This window comes from Ailuropoda melanoleuca, chromosome 18 (assembly GCF_002007445.2).
Source record: "Ailuropoda melanoleuca isolate Jingjing chromosome 18, ASM200744v2, whole genome shotgun sequence".
Lineage (NCBI taxonomy): Eukaryota > Metazoa > Chordata > Mammalia > Carnivora > Ursidae > Ailuropoda > Ailuropoda melanoleuca.
In genome coordinates this window covers 27,379,370-27,401,676 of record NC_048235.1, presented here as the reverse complement: position 1 = coordinate 27,401,676, position 22,307 = coordinate 27,379,370, and the positions used below count along the sequence as shown (strand labels likewise).

The following is a 22,307-nucleotide window of genomic DNA, read 5'->3' as shown; positions in this document are numbered from 1 at the left end:
ATTACCTTCACAGTTAAATGTAATCAAAGGTAAAACTGAAGGATTAAGAAAAAGGTGCAATGTCATGGGTTCATTTACAAAATGACAGAACTCCTCAATGTCTAAAGTAATGTTATTCTATTATTTTGAAAGCAATCAAATTTTCTTTATTTCTAACCAATTAAAAAGGAGTAAGGTAATAAGGATACTTAGCTCACAGGAGTAAACATACTTACAAATTAATTAGCAAAAATTCCCTTCATTCTGATCAAATGAGTGTATCTTTACTCAAGACCATTTGAACTTATTATTTTGCTTTCAAGGAAGTGAATATATGAGAGCAGAGAAATAGATCGGGGCTACAGTTTAGCCACTGTCCATTTTATGTTGAATTAAAACCATATTAGCTGACTTGACTTGTCAGCTTCTTAAAAAATAAATATCAGATTTTGGTAACAAGTGTCCCAATAGTCAAATTCTGAATAGTAGTGTGGTATCTTATAATGGAGAGTAAATTTATATTATGCTATAGTGGAAGGAAAGGGAGAGGAATATATTCAATTTGTCACTATATTAGGGTAAAAATTAAAGTGGCCTTTTTGAGAGAGCTAAATACTTAATTCTTTTGAGAAAGACAACTAAATTTATCATGCTAAGATGATTACTTGGTCATAAAAGAAGGGTGTGGACCTCTTTCTAATTTTAAAAAGTTATATATCATCTATAACATTAAAACTATCTAGAGAGGAGTGGCGAGGTGGCTCAGTTGGTTAAGCATCTGCCTTTGGCTCAGGTCCTGACCTCTCGGTTCTGGGATCCAAGACCCTGTCAGGCTCCCTGCTCAGCAGGGAGTCTGCTTCTCCCTCTCTCTCTCTCTCTCTCTCTCTCTGTCCCTTCCCCCGACCCCCCTTGCTAATGCTCTCTCTCTCAAATAAATAAATAAATTAAATATTAAAAAAAAACTACTATCTAGAGAATAAACAGGTACTATATATTGTTAAGAGTTAACTAAACTATTAATGAACACATTTAAACTACGGGTATGTATAGCTCTGGAATTCTGGAAACTACTATGGGTGCAGGACATTTCATGTTCTACATATAAAAATAAGCATGAATATACAAATCAGTCTTCATTTGCCTATAACAGATAACCTTATAATCTAACAGTAAAGATATTTACTTTTTCCTTTTCTATGCCAATTTTATCCTTCTGCTTTTCAATTTTCATCCTACTCAAGCAGCTGTCAGTGTTTAATAGCTTCCCCCCCCCCGCTCATTTCACCAATCAATTTCACCTTTTTAATCCCGAGCTATTAAAATTATAGAAAGATCTTTTGCGATAGAGATTTAAAAGATACCGTATTCAGCATGTGTTAACTTCACGCTAGTCCGTTTGCTGCACACGTGACAATCTCTTCCAAATGAAGTAATGAAAATGGTTATCTACCTCTTGTCCCCACCGGTAAACTAATATTAATTAATTTCACCAAAGCCTGGAAGTCTAATTTAACCTCCTTTATTCGTATGTTAATTGCTTGGAAGAAAGTGAAACGATTGACTGAGACAGGAGCTTATTTCGAAAGCCTTGCACATAATGACAATATTTCTGACACTCATTAAAGCTGACCACCATATAAAGCCAGGGATGAGTACTTTAAAGAACTATGAATTGGACTCGAACAGAGTAAGAAAGTCTACACCAGTTTAAAACGAGGCTAATAGGAAAAAAAAAAGTCTACTTAATGTAGGCTACAGGACCAATAGCCAAAATACCTGATACTGACAGCAATGTCAGACCACAGGTGACATTTACATTGTTATTTGTCTCTGCTTCCCAAACCTTAGGCACATTCCCTGCTCTTCCCCTACCCCACCCTTTTTAAGTAGTCTCATTCAGAGAGGGGCTTAGAGCATGAGCTGAAAAAAAAATCTAATGAGATTTTCATGATGGGCTGCTGTGAAATGTGAATTTATGTTCCACTTGACTTGAAAAGAATTTAAATATAATTTAATCTATAAATTGGGTTTTTTACGACCATTATCTCAATAAACAATATACATGATTTACCAAAATACGAGATAGGGTAGTATTGGTTTATATGTATCTATACTATCACGTGATCAGTGTAGAAAAGATCAAGAGTTTAGAAGGCATTTGCAAATAGAATCTAAATTGAAAAGATAAGGTGACAGAGCAGAAGAGAACAAGTCTGTATTTCTTAATGACAGATGTGACTAGGTACAAATGAAGAGGAGGAAAATATTTTATCATTGGAAGAAAAAAATTTGGTCAGCATTAAAAATGTGCTTACATTTTTTTTTTAAAGATTTTATTTATTTATTTGACAGAGATAGAGACAGCCAGCGAGAGAGGGAACACAAGCAGGGGGAGTGGGAGAGGAAGAAGCAGGCTCATAGCGGAAGAGCCTGATGTGGGGCTCGATCCCATAACACCGGGATCACGCCCTGAGACGCTTAACCGCTGTGCCACCCAGGCGCCCCTAAAAATGTGTTTACTTTTGACTCCATTAAAGTAATTACGGGGAGTGTGGTGAATTTGGGGGAGAGGCTGATAAATTCCGCTTTCAGTTACATGTATCAACAGCCTACGAGGCCGGTGAAATATGCTTGAATATGCTGGAGGCAGGGGAATATGCATATTTTCTCTCTGGGATAAATTCCAGAGAATATAAATGACTGAGTGCAAATCTTAGATTCATTAAGATTCTGAAGGAATTAAGCATTTTAATAATCATCTGAAATATTCATGCTGTAGAGAGATGGCTTGGTGGACCATATTCCTCAAACTGTCTGGTAAAATTATACAGTGGACCTTTGAACAACGTGGATTTCAACTGCATGGGTCCACTTATATGCAGATTTTTTTTGATAACTACAGTCCAGTATTGTAAACACATTTTCCTCATGATTTTCTTAACATTTTCTTTTCTCTAGCTTAAGAATACAGTACATAATACATATAACACACAAAATGTTAATCAACTGTTTCTATTATTTGTAAAGCTTCCAGCCAACTTCAGGCTATTAGCGGGTAAGTTTTGCGGGAGTCAAAAACTGAATGTGGATTTTAGACTGCACAGGGGTCAGCACCCCAAACCCCGTGTTGTTAAAATACGACAAAAAGACCACCTACTTAATTTTGGGAAAGAGTGAGATTAAATATTTACTAATACTTTTCAAAATCATTCACCTGTGAGGAGAGTATGATCAATGAACAACAAACCTTAAGGATTTGTCAAGTATTTCATAATAATTCAGTCTCTCTCCATATTCTTCAAGTAAACCGACAGCCATTCATTAAAAAAAAAAATTTCCTGAAAATCTAGTACTTGCAAAGCAAGTATGATGAAAAGATAAGATCAAGTCCCTGCTTTGTACCCAAGTTGTAGTAGAGTCAAGACCCTAAGGCCTGTACGTTGAAAACTATAAGACATTAACGAAAGATTGAAGAAAACACAAATAATTGGAAAGACAGTCTATGCTCATGGATTGGAAAAATTAATATTGTTAAAATGTCCATTCTACCCAAAGGAATATATAGATTCAATGCAATCACTACCAAAATTCCAATGGTATTTTCCACAGAAACAGAACATATAATCCTAAAATTCATATGGAACCACAAAAGATAGCCAAAGCAATCTTGAGAAAGAAGGAAAAAATTGGGGCAGCATGCTCCCTAATTTCAAGCTATATTAATGGTAATCAAAAGAATATACTATTGGCATAAAAACAGACACAAAGATAAATGTAACAGAGTAGCAAGGCCAGAAATACACCCACCCTTATATGGTCAATACATTTATGACAAAGGAACCAAAAATAATCAGGAAAGGATAGTCTCCTCAATAATGGCACTAGAAAAACTGGATAGCCACATGCAAAAGAATGAAACTAGACCACTACCATACACCATACACAAAAAGGATTAAAGACTTGAAGGTGAGACCTGAAGCCCTAAAACTCCCAGAAGAAAAATAGGCAGTAAACTCCTTGACGTTGGTCTTGGCAATGGTTTACTGAGTCTGACACCACAAACAAAAGCAACAAAAGTGAAAATAGACAAATGGGACTACATCAACTAAAAAGCTTCTGCACCTTTGCAAATGAAACCATCAACAAAATGAAAAGGCAACCTATTCAATGGGAGAAAATATTTGCAAATCAAATATGTGATAAGCCAAGACAGATACAGAACTCATACAACTCCAAAACCAAAATAATAAAAAAACAAAACAAAACATGATTTTTAAATCATGGGCAGAAGATCTGGTTAGACATTTTTCCAAAATGGACATCCAGATGGCCAACTGGTACATGAAAGATGCTCAGCTTCACTAATCATCATGGAAATGCAAATCCAAACCACAATCAGATATTTCTCTACACCTGTTAGAATAGCCAATATCAAAAAGAAAAGAAAGAGCAAGTGTTGGAGAAAAGGGAACGCTCTCGTACTGTCGGCGGGAATGTAAAAACTGGTGCAACCATGACAGAAAACAGTGTGGAGGTTCCTCAAAAAATCAAAAATACAACTACCACATGATCCAGCAATTCCACTTCTAGGTATTTAACGTGAAGAAAACAAAAACACTAATTCAAAAAGATATATGCATCTCTTGCTTGTTGCAACATATTTACAATAGCCAAGATATGGAAACAACTGAAGTGTCTGTGGATGAATGAATGGATAAAGAAATTGTGGCATATACAGAATGGAGTATTATTTAGCCATAAAAAAGAATGAAATCTTGCCATTTGTGACAGAATGGATGGACTTCAAGGGCATTATGCTAAGAGAAATAAGTGAGAGAAATAAGTGAGAGAAAGCTCATAAGTGCCCTATGAGCTCTCTATTATGTGGAATCTAAAAACAACAAAACAAAACCCTAAGCTCAAAGATACAGAGATAAGATTGGTAGTTGCAAGGGGTGGGGGTGACGGTTGGAAAAATGGGTAAACTTTTTTTTTAGTTTAAATTAATTGAATATTTTTTTAAATGCAATGTTTCAAAAGAAATAAAGGGACTGGTTACAAAAAGGAAGAAAGTTTAGCAGTAAGGATTTTCTTCTCTAAAGAAAAAAGTAAGAGAATGTACACTTGAGAACAAAATGGAAAAGGAGTCCGATCCGAATTAAGATCTTTGCACCACATGGAGGAGGAACCATTCCCTCACAGACCCTACAGCTGAACGTAGAGTCTGCTCTCACCTTCCCTCGGAATGGCAAGGCCACACAGGAGGGATAGACAGAAGGAAGCAGATGGTAACTGGGAGTGAAAAAGAGAGAAATCACAATGGGAGGCCTATTATCAGAGTCTATTATTATTCACCCCCTATACGTGATTTACTTAAAAAAAAAAAAAACAGCCTTTAAAAACTATCCACTGGCTCAGACCATGGAGCTTGCGACTGGTGATCTCAGGGCTGTGAGCTGGGAGTCTCATGTTGGGTGTAGAGATTACTTAAAAACAAAATCTTAAAAAAAAAAAAACTACTATTACATGTTCTGTAACATTCTCTTTGGGGTTCTGAATTAGTCAATATTCTGAGGCAGAGAACAGATTCCACTCTAGACAATCCTGGGTAGAAGGACTTATTACAGCATGTCAGATGGCTTACGGAATTATTAAGATAGTTGAATAAAAACCTAGAGGATGGGATTCCAGAACCTATTCTTAGGTCTATATACTGCAGAACCAGGCTCCCAAAGAAGCCACTGCCCCTGCCACGATCAGAAAGCCCTGTCAAACCAGGAGGCATGCAGGATTACATCTAGGGATAGAAGACCGCCTCGGTCCGAGCGGCTCCATTGTTCTGGAACAGCATCACTGTGGGAAACCTCATGTGCAAAATCAGAAAGCTGCCACTCTAGCTTCATGTCCCACACCTTTTCTACCTCAAGGAGCCATTTCTGCCAAATCGGCAAGCCTCAGACATAGAGCTGGGCTCCAGAGCTGTATTTGCTGTAACCCCAATGATGAAACACATGCCCAACAGTCCATGCATCTCAGTCCAAATTTCAAGTCTCATGGGATTGCATCTGATATGGAACTTGAATCACACTCGGACCACCAGCTGAAAAGGATTTGGAGAAATGTTCAGCTTCCTGCTCTCCACAGCAAAGAGACATCACTCTAGAAGAAAACTGTAACAGATATGCTAAGCCAAAACTCCAAAGCTGCCTTAGACTCACTTTTCCTTCTCCATGGTCATCTTGGAACATATCAAGTTTTTTTCTTGTTTTAAAGCAGATTATAGATTTGGCCTATCTGTGAGCACAGACCCAAAGTCTAGAACATTCCTACTGCAAATAAATACCTATTCAATTAAAAAAAACTCTTGAGACTCTAGCACTTATTTATAAGTGGATGATGAGAAGGTAAGTAAGATCAAATCCCTCCTTTTTACAGGACTCACAGTGAGTCAAGGAGACAGTATTAGTTTAATTAAGTAATATTAAGTGACCTGACCATCCCCACTTGGATAGACTGACATCAACAAGGGCCTAAATCCCATATTTATAATTTGTTTCTCTTCAATTGCCGTAAATGGAAGACATCCGGGACAAACACATTGGAGCAAAGTTAAATGCTCACTGCTGTCGTTCTTCCTGCAGAACCACATTACGGTAATGAATTACTGACCTGACTACTGATACTAGACATTCCTCAGGCACACAGAACAAGTCAAGAACAGGGTGGTGGCATAAGGCAATATATGCACGTTTGATAAAACCATGGCTAATATTGATTAAGTGTCAGTCATTGTTAAAGTTTACAAAATCCCATTCACACACATCGTCTCACTTCACCCTCAAAAGAGAAGTACATCAATTTCATTGGTGAGGAAAAAAATGAAAATGCTAAAATTAAGGAGGTGATTGCCAAAGGACACAGGGCTAGTAAATGGGAGAGCGGAAACTAAAACTGCGATGTGTAAATTTCTATCCTATTGAGAATTTACAGCTTCCCTGCGAGAAAGACAACCTAAATGGCAGTAAGTCTGCCATTGAGGGGAGGGAGTGGAGGGCAAAAAGTTGTACAATCTCACCTAGTGAAGTGAACAACGCCTTCCCAGGGGCAACGCATGGCCATGCTGTGGTTCAGGATGACTCACTTATCAGAAACAAGTTCCCAGGTATCTTTCTTTTGTATTTTCCCCAAACCCGTGAGGTCATCCCATAGAAAGAACTGGAGCCACCAATTTTTGTATCACTATCAGGTAATATCAATTCGGGGGATCGTTTAAATACCAGAATGAGACAGATGGGTTTGCCTATAGCACAGTATGGACCTTCACAGCCCCATTCATTATGACTATTAAAATGATAGCAAACATTCCTATTATTAACTTGATTAATTATTATTATTGTCATGCTCTCAGGTATATAACCCAAACAAGTGAGTGAAAAGAGTTGGCAAAGTAGACAAGTATTCCTGATTCTCTCAATTTGTAGTCAACTGAATAGAGAGTGACTGGCAGTCTCTTTTATTTAGTACGTTCAATGAAGTCCAAATTAACATGATAAACTCTTGAGTACTTTACAAACATGAGAGCACTTGTTTGATTTAATGAAATAATAAACCACCATATTTTATTCATCATATACCTTCCCTCATTAAAAGCTTGACTGTGATTGCCTTTACTGTAACATTTCTTTCTTTCCCCAACAACCCCCCCCCTGCCCCGCAAACACCCACACCAAACAGGCCATCCCTTCTCTCTATTTTGTCCTCTCAAGCACTTAAAACAGTTCTGGAATATAGCTATTGGTCAATAATATATAGTTAAGCAGAAATGAAAAATTCAGACAGTCCAAATTTGAATGATGTATCTCACTTTAGTTCCTCTGACTGCAACCAAGATGTTTTTATCTGTGTACAGGCAAACTACCCACATTCAAATCTGGGCAATAAGTATTTCCCAGACAAAAAAAGGAGTCTTATGAAAAATCGGATTGACCAAGGCTTGAACAACGTCTAAGAACAGCCATAAAAGTCATCCTCTCGATTAATGTGTAAGAGGTCTTAACCAAAATTTACTTGTGATTAAAAAAAATCTTGTGCAAATATCTAGGTATGTACTATGAAAGACGTGTTCCTTGTTCGTGCAAAACAAAAACAAAACCAAACCAAAACAAACCATGAAATACTTTGAATACAAAATCCTTAAGAAAAACTACAGCTTGGTTGGTGGGTGACAGAAGAACACTAGAGAGTACTTTCCAACCAGAACATAAGTGGATGCGTTCTTGCTCTTTCTATGGCCAGTAACAGGAACGGTACCCACTGCTGCAGAGAGTCCAATTCAGCACCACAGAAGCCATTGTTTCCTCACTGCCGTTTTTGTGCACTGTCACTCTCACTTGTTTGCAGTGACATCTCATAGAATACAAGATCGGACCTCTCTGTCCATTGGACCCACAGATAGGAATGAGAAAGTACAGTGGAGCAGAGAGCATTAGACTGGAAAGCAGACTTGGACTCCATCGAATGAAGCCGCCCCTCTCTTAGTGAGACCCAGGGCAAGCCACTCAACATCTGAGTCTCAGTTTCATTACCTTCAAAACCCCGGGGCGGGGGTGGGGGGGGGCAGAGAACTGTTTATGCTCCGTGACACTCTTTGTAAATTCTGTAATTGCAAGAAATAAAAGTAACATTGTCACCATTTTAAATATCGTATTTATAATGAATGAAAGAAGCAGGTGTGCAGTGTGACATGCAGGCATTCCGCCTTGCCTGGGTCTTTCTGGCATTTAACGCCTGGCTGTTGTAATAATCGCTCTAAGAAAACCATCAAGATAACTTATTTAAGCAGGTTCCTGTGGTCTGAATGAAATCGTCCCAAACCTTTTTCAGTTGCCATGTGCCCATGGAATGGAGAAGCCTTTAAAACAACACATTAAAAATCACTGCTGTCATTCATTGCCTATTAATTTCCCTGAAAAGTTCTCTAAAATTGCGCACTGACCAAAAGGGAGTCTATGCTCCTGGTGAGGACAGATGCAGGCGAAAACTTTCATGAGTTTCCTAGCATGACTAATGAACTTCAGTTATGCTTTCTTAGACTTACTACACATCACTTTTTACTTTCTGCCCATGTCTTGGACTTGGAATGATTACGAGTTTGTTTCAAGACACAATATTCGTTAGCATCGGTAACCCCTTGCAGGTCAAAACCATATTTCCTTAGTTAAAAAAATAAAACTGGACCGCATTGATAAAACAAATACACGTAAAAAAATTATAGTTAGTTCTTCTAAGACAGGGTTAAAAACAAGAGGGAAATCATAGATGCTTCATAGAAATACCTTTGGTCCCAGTGTATTAGCATAAAGTTGGCGTCAGACATGGTACAATACATTAAAAGGACTTAAAATTGCTTTATTCAGTTTTCATCACGATACTCTGAGTGTCAGCCTCATAAAACGTTTGCTATAGCATTTTTTCCATCCATAGAAAGAACCTTACATTTATAAGTGAGAAGTTTCCTCTGTACCCTATGGCAGGGGAAAAAGAGCGTTCAGCTCAAGTGTCATTCTGATGCAGTGTCAAATAACCTCAATTTTGAAACAGGATCCTTCCAGTTCACTGTATGATTCATGGGTCCTTAGAAATGATGTGGAGCAATGCAAAGGATTTTCAGAGTGCAAACAGTCACAAACCTACTGCAGCAGTCAACCGAGAGCAAATTCTTTTCCTGTATGTATCTGACTTACTGTCTCTAGATAGAATGGACCACATGGGAGAAAATACAGCACCAAAGAGTTGTTGTTTTTTTTTTTTAATCCATTTTCCACTGTCCAAGAGCCATAATTTAAGATTATAACTTGCTATTTATTCTTCTAACCCGTCAAAAGAAAAGGCAGGAATGGTAAACATAGAAGACAGTGATTTGTAAAACTGTTTTTTAATTACTTGTTAGGTGCTATCATGCATCGCACAAGTATTTAATCTATTCAACGGTCGATAAGCTAGAAGGCTTATCAGATTCTATTAGAACTCTACTTAGCAAGGTCTTACCTGATAAACCGATAAACTCTATCATCTATTCCCTTACAACAGTGTCACATCTATATTATAATAATTAATTTAATTGGAAACTTTATGAAGCTTTGAAAGGGATTTTACTTTAGAGAGTATGACTCATGATCAATTCACATAGACTAGATGGGTGATATTTGCTCAGTTGCTGAGATCATTTGGCTGCTTTAAAATAATCTGCTTTAGGGTCTGACACTGAACCGTTTAAAAGATATGTTTAGGATTTGTTATTTGTTTTAATTATATGTGCAAGTGCTATGGTCATATTGGGTGCTTATTCTTAAACATAACTCAATTTTAACTTTTAAGTTCAGTGAGAATAATTTGCACATCCTTGTTTTATAGAGCAAATAATTTATCATTCAAGGCTAGTTAAAAAAAAAGAATTCTTTCTATTTCCAGCTTATATAGAGGGGGGAACATGGGCATCAGGAAAACAAGGGTACTTTGCCAGCTCTTTTCACTAGCTTCTCTGGGCTAACTACCTCAGAGAGCATAATAATCATAATTACAATAATCAGATTAATAGCTGTCATTATGGTTATTATTTGAACGAGGATTAACAGAAGAGTGGTGCTGTGAAGGTCAATATTACAAGATGTTTTTTGATGTTCAGATGAAAGGACAATGGGTAAGTAAAGGAAACATGTTTTTAATTTAAAAAATGCACTATGCATATGTAAATTAATCTTTTGGCTACATAAATATCCATTCTATAACACACTGCAACTCATTTAACCAATAAATGGTGAACATTTGGATTTGTTTACAGAGTGCTGCTGTTATAAACAGTAACAGAAATGTGGAGTAATTGGTTTAAGCTAGGATTTGGGGGTTCCAGGGTTGCTACTATTTTTCATGTGAGATTAAGACTTTTGGGGTTGGCTCAGGTCCTGATCTCAGGGTCTTGAGACTTGTTTGGGACTTGCTGCCCTTTCCTCAACCCCTCCCTGCCCCCATTTGCACAGTGCTCGCTCTCTCTCTAAAGTAAATAAAATAAATCTTAAAAAAAAAAAAAAAAAGGAAATGACAAGACATCTTTGTCAAGTACAATTTGGTGCCAAAAGTATGTTTGGAAAAGTAACATGGTAACCAATCTTTTCTTTCTCGCTTCAAGTGTATACGAATCACATAAACATGTCTATGTCACGTTAGCTGGCTTTTTATTGAATTAACTAACCAAACTGTTGTTTAATTAAAAGCTCTTTAAACTTCTTTACTGAACGATTTCAGAAAGTCCATCTTAAAACACTCACTCTTTAGGAATCTGTGAAATGTTGATAGTATTAGTTCCTGTTTTTAGAATTTTTATATTTAGTCAAAACAGAAAAAAAGGTATTAAGAAATTGTTAGTGTGTGTGTGTGTGTGTGTGTGTGTGTGTGTGCTACTTAACATTTTTAAGCATTTTAAGATGAAAATCATCTCGTTGATTATGAAAATGTCTATATTCCATATATTCCATTTGGGTTTATTTAATTAAGGCAAGGTTTTCCCTGTAGTGTAGACCAAAAATTATTCCTGGGAAACCCCTAACCCACCCCTCTCATTTGTTATGAAGGCTCTCAGATGCAAGATGTTTGGAACAAAGAAGTCCGTCAGCATATCAGCCTTTGCATTTCTGGATAAGACCCCACATGTCAATCTTGCTAAGCAGCAGAAGGAATCCTGAGACAGAATTCATTGTAATATAAGGAGGAACAACAAAGGAATGGGTAAGGGTAAGCAAAAATAATCCCCAGCCTCTGTGACTGAGCTCCCTTCCAATATCCACTAGTCAAAACAGTTAACCTAGAACAATCCAAGGCTGGTATCTCTTCTTAATTTGCTGAAGAATAAAGCGGCATAAAAATAAACCCAAATGAACACAGTGCTCAGGAGAGAAGGAACAATAATTAAATAAGGAAAGTTTCCTGAGTGCACTGGCAATGCGAGTCTCCCCAGCTACCCAGGTCCTGGAGCTACCACAGAAAGCCTGGCTGAGGCTGTCCTCCTCCCTGTGCCATGTGTGATTTGAAGCCAAACATGGAACCTCGGCTGGCCTCCACCCTGCATGGCTGAGACAGCTTCGGTCAGGGTTCACTCCCTCAGCGAATGTTCCCTGAGCCGTCTCTATGTGCTACAACGTAACAGATGTCAAAGTACTTCAGTATTTTAAAGATGTCACCCATACAATTCTAACTTTGATAAACTCATTGATCATTCACTCTCTCTGCAGAACATTCGTAATTTCTAATACCTAGATATGGTTGCTGTCTTCAGGGAGGTCAAGTTTTGACAGGTGTGAGGGGAGAGGCAGGAACGGGGTGGCAGGTAACAATGGAATAACTCCAAAAATACCACTAAGAGCCCTTCCAGTTACTCCCTTAGGAGCTCGTAGAGGGAAGGAGAGGCCCGAGGAACTAGCTGAAGAAGAGCAAGGAAAAGGTGTAGATTTCATTTGGAAGCATTGTTTTAAAGTTTTTATTTAAATTCCAGCTAATTAACATACAGTTTAATTTTAGTTTCAGGTGATTCGACACTTCCATACAACACTGTGTGCTCATCACAACAAGTGCCCTCCTGAATCCCCATCACCTGTTTCACCCATCCCCACCCACCCACCCACCTCTCCTCTGGTGACCATCAGTTTTTTCTCTATAGTTAAGTGTCTGTTTCTCGGTTTACCTCTCTCTGTCTCCCTCCCCCCCATTGCTCATTTGTTTTGTTTCTTAAATTCCACAAAAAAGTGGTGTGATACACACACACACACATATATATACATACAGTGGAATATTACTCAGCCATAAAAAAGAATGAAATCTTGCCATTTGCAACAATGTGGATGAAGCTAGAGGGTATTAAAATAAGCAAAATAAGTCAGTCAGAGAAAGACAAATACCATACGAAGCATTTTTTTTGTTGGCTCAAAACTGAATGAATTTACAGCTTCCAACCCTGCCTCTCTTCTTGGCCCTCAAGCTGGAAGGCAGTTCAATCTCCAAATCCCCTTGCTTCACACTCAGCTATACCTGCACTTGATCCCATGGCCAAAGCAGCTCGGGTCTGGGCTGGAGTCCTGTGGCATCGTTAGTATCGCGAGGAGAAGAGAAGGAACTTCAACAATAGTTTAATTAACAAGAAAATCCTTCAAAATCAACAGGAATATTTGATGCCATAATAAATCAAGCAGAAAAGTTCAGGTGTTTAAAAATTTAATGATGTAAAAATGCTCGTAATATAATATTAAATTTTTTTTCTCTGTGAATCATTTTATTTTATTTTATTTTATTATTTTATTTTATTATATTATGTTAGTCACTGTACAGTACATCCCCGGATTCCGATGTAAAGTTCAATGATCCATTAGTTGCGTATAACACCCAGTGCACCATGCAATACGTGCCCTCCTTACTACCCATCACCAGCCTATCCCATTCCCCCACCACCCTCCCCTTTGAAGCCCTCAGTTTGTTTCTTAGAGTCCATATTAATATTAAATTTTTAAAAGCATATAATGGTATAGATACCATTTTGACAAATATATTTAAGTCCGCGGGATAGGAATGAAAGACATCAGAAAGTATTATGTATCATTTTCTTTCTTTTGCAATTTTCACTTTTCCAACCCACTCTAATAAATATAAGAATGGCACAAACAATAAACAATATCTCTCAATGGCAGGCTTAGGGTTTCACCTGTATAGGACAATCGAACCTCACGGTTTAAGCACATGCCATGAGGCAAAACTATGGATTCTGAAAGCGCTGACCTAGTAAGACCAACTCCAATCATTTCTCCAAAGTAAGTAATGAAATATTTTTTAGCCAAAGGTCAGATGAACTGTAATATTTTGAAGAAATCCATTTGAAACCAGTCTGTTAACTGAAATGTCAGTACACAGCAGAGAAAAGCTGCTTAACTCCAAATGCTGGACTCCAGTCGGACTTTACTGATCTAATCTACTTCTTTCTGGAGTTAGCCTCTGGATTTTAAACACCCTGAACAATTCAAAATAAATGTTGCCTTCAGCGTTCTTGGTGATTTTCTTTTTCTGGTGTCCACATGAAAAGTTTGTATATTGACAGAACGTGGGATTTACTAAGCTATAGAACTCTTTCGTTATTTCCTTTTGGGCCTGGTGGGAGGGTCCAAATCAATACAATTGGCAAAAATATCATGTGCTATACACACCTTATTCTATCTTTTGCTTCCTGCCCTGTCCCCCCTCTAATTTTCACATTGGCCCTTTATCAACGCCATCTCAAACAACATAAAATAGACAGTATGACAACAGGGATATTTTGAGGCTGCAGCAAGGAATTCCCAAGGATTCAGTTGTCAGAACACCCCTTGAGTTTCTGTATACATCAGTGTTACACTCTGCCTTGGTAGCCTTGCATACTCAATTTCCTTATAAATACCTTTACGTAATATACTCTATTAAAGAATAAAAGGAAAGAATTCTATACACATAACCCCTCAAAAATTGTTCATTAAATGAAAGGAAAACAGAAAGAGGACTTTATTGTTGTTAATAGAATTTGGATCCATACTGATTATAATAATAAAGACTACTGGTACCAATGTGTCTTCCCTTTTTTTCTTCTTCTAAAGTTGTAGGTGGTCAGAGTCAGCAATCTACAGAGAGGCAGACATGTCCTTTTTCCTCAAAACAACAGGAATCTTAGAGTATAGAAGTTAAACAGAAAATGGACTGTTTTGTTCCAGAAACTAAAAATAAATAAATAAACTATGAGAATAATGCTTGGCATAATGAATTCTGCCAATGTAGGATCTGTGATTTTACTACGTCTCTGGCATGCATAACGTGAGAAACAGTCCCAACATGCCAGGTGAGACAGCTGTGTGGGGAAGCTGGTAATCTAGGAGTCTCTCTAATGAGAACATTCATTCTACAGGTCAGCCCCCGCTGGCACACTGCCGAGGCGGCCAACCCAACCCTGACACTTCAACCACCTACGCTCATACTTTTCCGATTGAGACCCATTAGTGATCTAAACTGGATTATCTCCCTGAGCTCAGCTGGAGGAAACACTCTGCTGACAATTCAAAGCGCAATAAATCTTACCAGGAAATCCTGGCTGGGATTCTTCCCAGGTATTAAATAGTGGAGACCTTCAACCAAGACCTCACATTTCAAAGGAGCAGTACAGGCGTTCTTACTTCCTTCTTACCATCATCAACATCATCATAGGGAAAATGTCATGAGACCCTTCTTATAAGACACTCAAAGAGACATAATGCCTTTGGCAACTGCTAACTTGTTTGAAATAGTCTCCTGCATCAGCCGTCAACATCAACCAACCACTTTTAATGATTAAGGTTGAGAGAAGATCTTACAAATGATCAAACGGTAAGGAAAGAAGAAACAAGTGTGTTCTAAGTCTTTAGCTTAAAGCATCTTTCGAGCAAGCTCTTACTGTATCTTCACAAATCCACAGCGCTATAAGAAGAAGCCATAGTTTTAATATGTGGTAAGGAAATCACATTTATCAGTATGTTTCCCTAGGAAATCCTACTTTTCACAAATTTGACTAAATTCATTAAAAAATCATTCCGCTGTTTTGATCTTCCCACCCTAATCGGACAAAAATAGACTAGGTAATAAGCACATGGTGTTGGGGGGGGTTGCAGAGCTCCTTCTGCATTAAGTCAGGTCAAGGCAAACTAGAAGTGATACAATAGGGACACGGAAACAATCTCTCATTTTTTCCCCTTGAAAACCATGAAAATGTTTCCATTTGCAAGTTTGAAACCAAAGGCAAAAGTCAAGGGACCTAAACTGAATCCTTCCCTGCACTGTTCCTAGAGGGATTTTTCACTTGGGGTTACTGGTGATTTCTATTTCTCCTCCTGGAAGCAGGGCACAAGAGGGCAGACTTTGAAATGCTAAACAACAGTCTGTCTCGGGATCTCCACCCGACATTCACCTGATCGCGTGACTTTAAAGTCGGCGATGGAGCGCTCCTGAGTTTGCAAAGTGTACATGCCTAACACGCATTAAAGGGAGGTACGTAGAACTAAATCCTAATTTCTAAGCAAAATGGAGAAATTCGACTTTCTCTTTAACCTACTGCTTTGGGCACTAAGGAATTTTGGGGCAAAACTAAAAGAATTATTTACAAAATAAACCTAAGATCAAGATCAGACAGCAGGCAAAAAGGAATAGAAATTGGAATTTTTTTTTTATCACTGAATGAATTTTAATTCAAATGGGAATGCATCTTTGGATAGAAAATACTACATATTCTAATCACATTAAAATAGACTCAACTTGCTCGATTTTTTCTTGTTATACATTGTTTTAATCACTGCAAGTATTTTCATTCTACTTTCTTTATTCCGATTCTAAAAAATAATAACTTCTTAATAATATTAACTTAGGAAGCACTGCTTTAAATACAGAACTAAGTAAATACACAGTAACTACTTGCATCTATAGCATGTTATGTCTGATAAACCTCCAGTATCAATGGCTTGTCTCTGAGCAGTGCTAGCAGGAACTATGTTGCCTCTTTCCATCTAGCAGATTTGAAAAACTGAGTAAATGCACCAACATATTGATTGCCTCTTTAATCTTGAAAGATTCCTTTCCCTAGAACATAGTACATATATCACTAAAATTACATGGATGAAAGAGCTACAAATTGAGAATGTCATTATTAATACTCTGCCAAAATCTGCTAATAACTGCGGTACACAGAGTTCGTATTTTGAACAAATCGAAGGAACTAACAGGCGGAATTTAATGAATACACTGCTTTGCTTGAATAGTCCATGAAAACGGAGAAAAAAATTAACAATGGTTTTGTAGGAATACCGTCTTCCACGGGTTTTGGTAATAATTTTATTATTATAAGCTGAAAATTCAACCACGGCAGCAGTAACAAATGAATTTGTTATGCAAGTAGGATGCTATGAATATACTACACAGAGACCATATACTAGATTGGGTAACTACAAATTCAATATGTAGTTTCCATATCAAAAGACATCTCAGCACATAAATTACTGGTGCTTATTAAAGAGAATATATATCCCTAAAGGATTCTGATTTACCAGCCACAATGAATAATGTCAATAAAAACTAAAGTAAAAATGCCTTTAAGTTCTATATTCTATCAATTTTCCTTTTTATACAATACCAAAAGAAGAGCAATTAATATTATTTAATTGAGTGGCTCCGCCAAAAAGAAGCAATGAATGGTTCCTGGAAATCGGAGCCCAAGTCGCTTCCTATCATAAATCTACTGATTCTGTACATTAGTAAAGACTTAATAGGACACAATAAATACGCACCGTATAAATGCATGAACTTGTCACTCAGAAGTTCCTTAATTTAACAACCACTAAATCACTAATGTGTGCAGAACCATTTCCTTCCTTCCCTACATCGAATCAGTCCTGTGGGATTCTTTCTCCTTAGTCTAATAACCTGTGCTTTCCTTCCTGCTCCCTCTCTTGCCATTCAGATCATCACCATCACCATTCTTCTCATTCAGTTAATGTCGGGACCATTGGTTTCTTCTGCCTCATCAGTTTCTTCTAAAAGAGGAACAGCAGTAATACCCAGCTTGTGGGGGTTTGGGGGGGGGTTGGTAAAGACTAGATAACACACCTAAAACACCAAGTACACAATGCATGCTTCATAAATGCTAGCTATCCATGAATCCCTTCAGCGAACTAGTCTACTCATCATGGGCCCACCATGGCCCACTTTGCTCCTGGCTCTTTTGCTCTAATGCCTTTCCTTTCACCTAAACTACCTGCACCCTGTCTGTACCTTTCAATGCTCACCGCTAACCTTCATCTTAGCGAAGAAGCCTCTGACTCCATTCCTTGTCAGCCGTTAGTCTCCCTTGACGTCCAACTTCTTAAGTGTTCACTCTTGAAATGTCTCATATACTACTTTGTATTTTAGTTAATGGCAAGTGTTTGATGTCTTTGACTAGATCAAGCTCTCAGAGGACAGAAACCCGCTCTATTAATCTCTTTTAACCCTGCCACTCTGAACACAGGGCCTTGTAGCTAGCAAGTGCTTAACCTGTTTCTCTAGGTATGGAGAGGTAAACAAAAGGAAATATAAGACCATCTCTCTTGGGACATGAAACACACACAACTGAAATAATTAAATAATTATGTAAGAGGATGGATGTTTGAGTACACAAGTGAGTATTAAAGATGTCAAGGGCTGCTGGAAAGGAGGAAGAGTTTAATGATGGCTGTAATATATAGGAGACATCTCTAAAAAAGAAGAAGTTGAACAAGACCTTGTGCAGTGCATAAAATTGGGGTGTAGTGGAGAACCGAGATGTAAAGAGACTACAGGCACAGGCTGAGCAGAGGGCTGCATATTTGAGAAATGTGTGACCACCACCTTAGCCAGTGAAAGGGGCTTCACACTCTCTGGATTACTCCGCTCTTAAAAACTGCCTTTTGTCCATTTCACTGTCTATGTACTTCCCCCAAAAAGTGAAGCAGAGAGAGGGTAATCAGTGAAGCAAGAAACAGCTGACACCTTGTTCGCTTGAAGAGGAATTTGAGAATAAGTTCCTTCCACTATTTGTGTTATATCTTTTCGTAAGAAACACAGAAAATTAAGAGCTTAATGGGGAAGCAAAAAATTCTATGCCAGAGACAGGCAAGTACTTCCACTTAGCAATCATACAGCACTTACTGTATGGCACCGTGTGCACCACCTATGTAAGGACAAAAGAAATCCTTAATCCTGAGGAACAGAGGCATGTAGGTAATACGTAAACAGAGCATGTGGGAAATTGGTGGAAAATACTGGATTTTTGCAAAAAATACTTAGTTCAGCTTAGGGATAGAGGAAACATGTCTAAGATGAGTGGACTCCTGAAATAAAGTTCCAAAGATCCCCCAGAGTGAGCTGTAAGAGGGATGGGTTAATTTGCTCCCAGGAAAAGGGAATAGCTTGAACAGAATGCAAACACAGAACAACAAGGTTGGTTAAAAGGAAATCATAAAAAGAGGAATTATAAATTGGTTTATTGGAAGCCTATCCAACATCCCTCAGGGCTTAATTCCATCACATGTAATGGGTTCTGGATGGGGTTACAGAACATTCTAGCCAGATATCACAGAGTCCACTGTAACTCTTCCTTTGCATTTATAAGGACCTCTGGTAGTACATAATTGTATTGATTTTACAGGGAACTCTCAGGCATCCCTTCTTCTATTGTTACCAGGAGATAACGTCCACAGTTCTAATTCTGGCCAGCACCTTGACTTACTTAACATTGATGAAACGGGGAGACCGAGCAAATGCTCTTCAGTTCTTCCCCACCAGATTCCTCATCTCAGCTGATGATAACCTCATCCTTTCAGCTGGTCAGTCAGGAATCATCCTTGACTTCTCTCACATCATTTCTCCAACTCATGATTAAATCACTCTAAATCCATCTTCAAAATACATTCAGAATCCAATAATCCAAAAAGGCGTTAAACCCCACTCCTACAGCCCGTGTCTGCATTACAGCAACGTCTCCTCATTGGTCCTGCCACTTCCACCATGATCCCTCTCCATGAAGTTTAACATCTCAGTGATCCCTTTAAAACCTGAGGCATGTNCAAATCATGGAAGGAGCCGAGATGCCCTTCAACAGATGACTGGATTAAGAAGCTGTGGTCCATATATACAATGGAATATTACTCAGCTATCAGAAAGAACGAATTCTCAACATTTGCTGCAACATGGACGGCACTGAAGCAGATAATGCTAAGTGAAATAAGTCAGGCAGAAAAGACAATTATCATATGATTTCTCTCATCTATGGAACATAAGAACTAGGATGATCGGTAGGGGAAGAAAGGGATAAAGAAAGGGGGGGTAATCAGAAGGGGGAATGAAGCATGAGAGACTGTGGACTCTGAGAAACTGAGGGCTTCAGAGGGGAGGGGGGTGGGGGAATGGGATAGACCGGTGATGGGTGGTAAGGAGGGCACGTATTGCATCGTGCACTGGGTGTTATATGCAACTAATGGAGCATCAAACTTTACATCGGAATCCGGGGATGTACTGTATGGTGACTAACATAGTATAATAAAAAATCATTAAAAAAAAAAAAAACCTGAGGCACGTGCAGTCCCATTGCTGCTCAAAAGTCTGCAATGATTCTCCATCCCCAGCCGGTGGGACAGCCACTCTTCCTCCAGCAGCATACCAGGTCTCCTCACTTCCTTGATGTCAGTTCTTACTCTCTGAATCGCTAAGCTCAAGCCACACCGGTCTTCTGTTTCTCTCCCTGCCCCAGGATGCCAGCAAGCATCTCAGGCTTTTCACCGCTTTTTCTTCTGCCTGGAACATTCTTCCTCCATATATCCACATGAAACTCTCTTACCTCTTTCCATCTTTTATTAACTGTTACCTTCTTGATTCAGTCTACACTGTTCATTCTACTTATGCTGGCTATTTTCCACACAATTTACCTCCTTCTAAAATAGTACCGGATTTACTTAGTCATTATTCTTTCAACTGTTTTCTACCCTTAGAAGATAAACTCCTGGAATAAAGCTTTTGAGTAGGCACTCAATAAAGAATATGAAGATAGGGGGAAAAAAAAAAGAAGTTCTTCCTGCTCTAAAAAAATGATCTAATTTATTAAAACTAGCAAGGGATATTGCAAAAAGCACAATAAGGTGACATTCCCATCTTTTAGACCAGTTTCTGTTTCTTATTAACTATGAAGATATTTAAAGCCCAATCATTTCACACTTTTGGATGTTGGATTCCTCGGGAGTAAAGTAAAAGCTTATCTATCATAGCTCTTATGTCTCTAAAATGTCAATGATTCTGCTGTGATCCTGTTTAATAAAATTTGGATACTTCCAAATTCCAAACCATTGTTACGTCATAATGGACAGCACCAACCATCACATTAATTTATTGGCTACATCTGGATCACGAGTAGAATTCCGCCTTGCTAAAATGACAGCATTATGCCATTCAAAACTTCTGCAATTGTTCTCCACCAGCTAAGGGGAATTCTTTGTCTCCTTGTGGACCTGCGTACCAATATAAGACAGGATGTGAAGACAGAGGAACAGATTTAATTACGCACGCATGTGACTCGCCACAGCAGTATCAATTGAGGGCAATTCGCTGGTGAGGAGGACTTTCTCTCTGAAACCATCTCAACCACATAGCTCTATTTCTGGCTGACAAGTAGACAGATGATTATCCCTCTCCACTCTCCTTCTAATTGCTGAGAACAATGCGGATATGACAGGAGCACAAAATACACAGAGGAAAAACTATGAACAAACCAAATCAAAATGGTAGCATATCCACATCTTTGTCAATATGTCCCTGGAAATTCCTGTTCCTTCCTTTAAGCTTGTTATAGCAATAGCAAGAAATCATATTTGGAATTCAAGGAAAGGTAATTTAATTTAAAGAACTGCATAGTAATGGTGGCTCATGCTTACATAGCACTTATGTGCCTGGTACGATTCCAAATGCTTTATATCCATTAACTTATTTGATCCTCACAAAAACCCATGAGGGAAGTACGATGATTGCCGCCATTTCAAATACAAGGAAACTGGGGCACAGACAGTCTATATAAATTGTACTGTCACACAGCCAGAGAGAGAGCTTGGATTCAAACCCACACAATCTGGATCCAGTGTGTGCCTTTAAACACTACACTATCATGAAATGAAATTTCTCGTCGCCTAAATGCAAATTTTTCTAGAGAATGTATATATTGCTATATATAAGCTATATACCCAGGCTTTGCAAATCATATTTTAAAGTGTCCAGAATCATGTTTTCGGAAAGTTTGTAAGGACTGAACTCCACATGGAATTTCTCCAAATTAAAATTCCAGAAATGTAAGGTGTGGTTTCAAATCATTTTCTTCCTTCCTGTGCTGCCATAACCAAGTCACTCTTCGTGTACCTCAATTTTTATTCCCAAAATAAGCAAATGGGACACCTACTCCAGATAAAATATTTTTTTCTAGACACTGTACAGGCCACGGAAATGAATCAGCTATATCTCATTAACTTCTCAGTCTAGTATTGAGCGATAGGCACGTGTCCAAATAACAGCACTGCAAGTGAGAATGGGGTAAGTACCTTGATGAGACACAAACAATGTGCTACGGGGCTCTAGAGGAGGAAAGGGTCCACATCTGACTTAGAAGGTGAGTCTTGAGGCCTGAGCAGAATTAGGGGAGGTAGAGACTGTGGGAAGGGAACATTTTTGGTAGAGGCAATAGAATGAGCAAA

At 38.3% G+C, this 22,307-nt stretch overlaps 1 protein-coding gene across 10 annotated transcripts in view; it reads right to left on the bottom strand.

Moving 5' to 3' along the window:
* Nucleotides 1–22,307, bottom strand: part of NRG1 (neuregulin 1) — a 217,303-nt gene that overhangs the window by 89,877 nt on the left and 105,119 nt on the right. The gene's annotated exons all lie outside the window — the stretch shown is intronic.